Source organism: Canis lupus, chromosome 28 (genome assembly GCF_003254725.2).
Source record: "Canis lupus dingo isolate Sandy chromosome 28, ASM325472v2, whole genome shotgun sequence".
NCBI lineage: Eukaryota > Metazoa > Chordata > Mammalia > Carnivora > Canidae > Canis > Canis lupus.
In genome coordinates, this window is record NC_064270.1 from 32683703 (window position 1) to 32689220 (window position 5518).

A 5518-nucleotide genomic window follows, 5' to 3' on the forward strand; every position below is an offset into this window, starting at 1 on the left:
CCGCTCCCATGGAAGCCTCTCAAACAGTGACCGCTCCCATCACCAGCACCCTTGTCAACGACACAGATCCCCCATCTCTTCCCTTTCAAGAAGAAGCAGGGTTCAGGGAACTGAACTGCATTATCAACGATTCAGTAAAGTCCAGGGGCAGGTGGGCCTGGATTCAGAATTCCTTTCCTTCGACTTCCACCTCCTGTTCCTCATGCCCATGTGGAAATTTCCATGTGGAAATTGTGGGCAGGGGATCTTATTTAGAACTCATTCCCCTTGATATTTGAAACCCGAGGCTGTTGAAAGGTGAAGCAGCCCTTCCTCCTTGGCCCCCTCTCCAGGTAAAGCAAATTTAGCCTCTTCCCAGATGCCACTTCCCTTTCCTCACATCCCCGCATCCTCATTCACGGTCCCAGGCCCCGCGTGGGACAGGGCACACCAGGGTGCTGTCTTCTGCCCCTTCTGATGGTCTCTCCAGACGCCCTCAGAATTCTGACCCAGGGCCAAGATGCCTGAGAGGGAACCACGCGGCGGACAAACCCGGATCCTCCTTCCCCCTAGTCCCCTACCTGCTGTGTACCTTTGGGCCAGAGGCTTACTATTCCCTTTCCTCTCTCTTCTGCAACTGGGGTGTCCCAGCTTTTGTCCCGGGTGAGGTTTATAATGTCCTGACCAGGAAGCCCCTAGCACAGGCCTGGCACACAGAGAGCATCTAAGAACTATGAGATGCTCGTCTCCCCTCCCTCGCTCTTGCCCCGCTGCCGTCCTCTTTCTCTATGTGCCAAGAACAATGTACATGATTCTTAGGAGCCCGAGAATTCTAGGAAGTAGGGAATTTGTTTCCTTTAGGTCCCATCAGAAGTCCCTTCCGACTCCCGTGGTGTGGGGCCACACACTCCAGTGTGTCACCCTGGCCAGCAGCGGCATCAGGAACTGCCCCCGGGAGGTTGTCCCCTGTGCACACACATTCTCAGGCCCCAGCTGCCCCATCTGGATCAGGACCTGGGCCCAGGGCCGGGCAATTGTGCGATTGCAAAACCTTCCAGGTCCAGGTGCTTCTGATACTCTGCAGCTTAGAACCACTGGGATGGGTAAGACTTTGGGCTCTGGAGCCAGGTGGCTTAGATTCTGGTCCTCTCTCACCCATATATTAGTCTGTGACTTGGGCACATTAAGTGACTTCTCTGGGATTTCCCACCCACTGACTGGGATTAGAGGGTTGCTGAGAGCATTAAGTGGGGAAGTTCTCCTGAAGCCTCGAGGGACTCTCTCGTAGTGCAGTGCCCCGTTCTCAGCTTGTCCTCATGCTGCCATAACCTGGGCACTTAGAGAAGACAGTTGTGTCTATTTCAAAATAAAAAATTTAAAATAAAAATCACTGAAGCCAGGTCCCTTCTCCTAGAATTGTGAGCTAATTGTATGGGGTGCAGCCTGGGAATCTGGGTTTTAGGAAGCTCCCTAAAGGGTTAGCAGAGAGTTTTATACTTCTCAGAAGTGTTCCTTATCTGGCTTCAGCGCTTTCTGGAGACCTTCAGGGAAATGTGTCAGGTTGACCACGCAAGGGCCAAACTTCTCTTGTGAGAAGAGAGCAGCTGTGTGCCTGATTGATTATCAGCAATCCCTCCAGTGAGTGTTGGCTCTCCCCAGTCCATTCCAGGAACGTCTACACAAAGTTCCCAGCTAAAGCTCTTCATGGGGGATCTCCGAGGCCCAGCCCACGGTGGGCACCGAGTCATCCTTCACGGCACCAACCGGGAGCTGAGCCTTCACCCTGTTGTTTGTTCAGATCTCAAAGCAGGTGGCGCTACTGTTATCTTACACCTTTGCTGCTCTTGTCCCCATATGAAAGCCTTTGGATTCTGAAGGCAGGTAGTGTGGCCCCTGGACAAACTGGGTCCAGCTGGGTTGCTCAGATGCCTGCCAGGGTGCTGAGGCTGAGGAGGGGGGTGGCACAGGATGGGAGGAAGAATAAATGCAAGTCCAGATTCAGTGGCCAGGGATTTCAAACCATTATGTCCAGAAAGCCTGGAGCCGGTGAATCAAAGTCCCTTGAGCACGACATTTTGCAGACGATGGGAATCCCAGTGTCCACAGTGAGACCGGGAAGATCAAGTGTGTGAGTGTGTGGCATGGCCCTCTTCTTTCTCCTCCCTCCTTCCTTCCTCCTTTCCTTCATTTCTTTTTTTCCTCTCAACTAAAAGAGGTTTCATAAATGTTTTAGGGCCTGAGAATACTTGAACAGGGGAGGCACAGTTCTGCCTTCATGGAACTCTGCCTTTGGCTCAGGGCGTGATCCTGGAGACCTGGGATTGAGTCCCACGTCGGGCTCCCTGCATGAAACCTGCTTCTCCCTCTGCCTGTGTCTCTGCTTCTCTCTCTCTCAGTGTCTCTCATGAAAAAATAAATCTTAAGAAAAAAAGTCAATACATGTTACATGATACAGGAACAAGAAAAGAAAGCAAAGGTATTTGCTTAATAATATGCGTATTAGGTATATGTATACACGTGTGTACAGATGCACCAGCATGTTCATAACAATAAGGAGGAAATAATACTCATGATAGTCCTTGTTTCTGTAATTGGTCACGTGGCAGTAAGTGCGGTTTAGAACTACCTTCTACTACTCATTCTGTATTCCCTTTGCTTTCATCAAAAACCTCAGCTGGTCATGATTCTTCACCTAGCATGATGACACAAGCCTCATTCCCGAAGGGTCTAGGCCATGAGTAATCCTGCCCGGATTGGGTCCTTGTTGTCCATTGACCTTCATCCCAGAGCATGGTATTCTGAAGGGATACCCTAAGGGATCTGCTTTCAGACAACCTCCTCCCCTCCACTGTGTAGTTTAGTTTCTCCTCTGGAAGTCTGGATCAGTCCCCCCCGTCACCACTGTAACTCTCCTCCTTGGTCTGTCAACTCCACGGCATAAGGAGCCCAAAGTGGCTGGTGGCAGTCCTCACTTCCAGTTCAGTGGAAGCATTACTGTGTCTCCTAGTAGAAGCATGCCTCCCTTGGAACTAAGACCTCTAGCTAGGCCAGCAGAGCAGAAAGGTGTGGGAATAACAAACTAAAACTTCACTAGGAGTAATGGTGCTGGAGGCAGTGGTGAGTGGCGCCAGTCCCATTTCCACCCCTTGATTCCTGGAACTATGAATCCTGGCCGAAAGAGGAATAGTACCGTATCCTGCACACAGATTCAGAGCCTACACAAGCCTTCTGGAGAACCTTGCCCCAGACCTGCAAGGTATTGCCACCCAGCTGATGCTGTAATCGAGTCTTGGAGAGGCCATTGCACCGTTCTGTGAAGCCAGCTGCTTCAGGATGGAAGAGAAAACCCCTCCTCTAAGCTGCAGGGTGTGGCCTACATGAGCGCTGTCACTGGGAAGGAGCCAGGCTGTGGGCACACTTCCTTTAGACCTGACTGCCTCATCTCCTGGGCCCCCACAAGGCCCAAGGTGACTTGACCTGTTTGATAAATCCTGGGGAGTGTGGTGCTTTGTGGGCTTTCTCTTTTCAGGGTGTTTATGAGCACCTGAGAGCAGGAACCATGTCTTCTGTCTGGAATAAGTGCCTAAGAAAAGCCTGGAACCCATTAGGTGTCATGAGCAATGACCCCAAAATGAGCTTTGTCAATCTGGTAATAGCTTTGCTGACCCAAACCTTTAAATTCAAATACAGCAGTAAACTCAAAACACAGAAATAAACTGTGTTAAACTATTTTGATTACTATTTCTTTTAAGATTTTATTTATTCATGAGAGACAGAGAGAGAGAGAGGCAGAGACACAGGCAGAGGGAGAAGCAGGCTCCATGCAGGGAGCCCGATGTGGGACTTGATCCCGGGTCTCCAGGATCAGGCCCGGGCTGAAGGCAGGCACTAAAACACTGAGCCACCCGGGCTGCGCTCAATTACTATTTTTTTTTAAAGATTTTGTTTGAGAGATAGAGCACACAAAAGCAGGGGGATGGACAGATGGAGAAGGAGAAGCAGGCTCCCCCCTAAGCAGGGAGCCTGATGCAGGGCTCAACCCAGGACCCTAAGATCATGACCTGAGCCAAAGGCAGCCGTCCAACGAACTGAGCCAGCCAGGAGCCACTCTTTTGATTACTATTAAGAGTACTTAACATTGCTTATTTAATCACCCACATTCAGCTCTTGAGCTCACTACCATCCAGTGTGTTCAGGAAGTATCTTTTGAGTTCCAATGGAGATAGAGTGGCTCGAGCTGCTTTTTGACAGAAGCGGAAACTAAGCCCAGAGAGCAGAAGTGACGTCCACGCTCCACTGCAAGTCAGGGCCGATCATGACCCACTGCCTGGCTCGGTGACCTTCCACACCTTCCCTGCCACCCAAGTCCAGTCCTCTCCACCACCTGACCTTTCTGAGTCTTCAGAAGTGTTCTCGTTTCCCATCCCTGTCCCTCTGATTCTGTGACCTAGAATGCTCTGGCTCTGAGCTGCAGCATCTGCCAAGAAATTCAGCTGTGGGCAACTTACAGAGAGGAAGGGTTTTCTGTGTTGCATTTTATGTCCTAAACAGTACCTTACTGGCAATCCACACTGCACGATGGCTAGGAGTGCTGGGGGTGATGAAGTCGAGGTGTAACAGGAATGGGGAGGGGCCCGTGTTCAGAATCCGGGAGTTGAACTTTGTGATGTGATCCCAGTTACAGGAGCTTGGTCTTCCCTGTGGCAAAGTCTTAGTAATCCACACCCACCAGGACTTTGATCCACATCACCTATTTTGCCAGGTGTCATCCCCTGCAGCTAACCCCTGGGGCAGGTGGCTGCAAATACCCCAATACTTGTGGATTGCACCACTGGCATCACTGCTGGCAGAAAGCAGCCTGGATCCCAGGCTACCGGGCGTAAGCCTGTGAGCTCCCCGCATCTGACCCAAGGTCCATCCCTGTCCTCTCCCACAGCTCCTGCTCTGCCTGCAGGAGTCTCATGTTACCCTCAGACTCCTGCACCAACGAGAACCTCGTGGTGTCCCTGGCACCTGCCATGAGAAGAGTCCAGTTTTGAGCACGGGAGGGAATCTCCCCACGGAGCCATCCAACCGCAGAGCCAACTTAGTGCCCAAGGGTCTGCAAGAAATAAGCGTCTGGACAGTGAGCCCTCAGATGTTAGTACCTGCCGGTGTTTGAAAACCGGTTCTGAATCTTTGTAAAACCCAAAGGAAGATGTCCCTGTCTTCGGAGTCTCAAAGAGAGGGCTCCATGTCATAAAATCCAAGCAGAATTTAGCATCGGCACAAAGTATGTCCCATTTGGAAATGCTGTGTTTCCCTCTCTGCCTAGGCTGCTGTGAAGCTTACTCTAAACTTAGTTTTCAGAAGCTTTGGTTTTTCCATCCCAAGCATCTAGCACAGTATCCCTTCCTGTTAAATTGTTTACATGCCTTTTTCTTTTCGCTCTGACTCTCCTCCTCCGCAGTATTACAAGCTAGTTGCCCCAAGATCCTAAGTGGGTAGTACAAAAGTTTAAGTACATAACCGCCACCAAAAATACCAGAGGCAGAGAGGA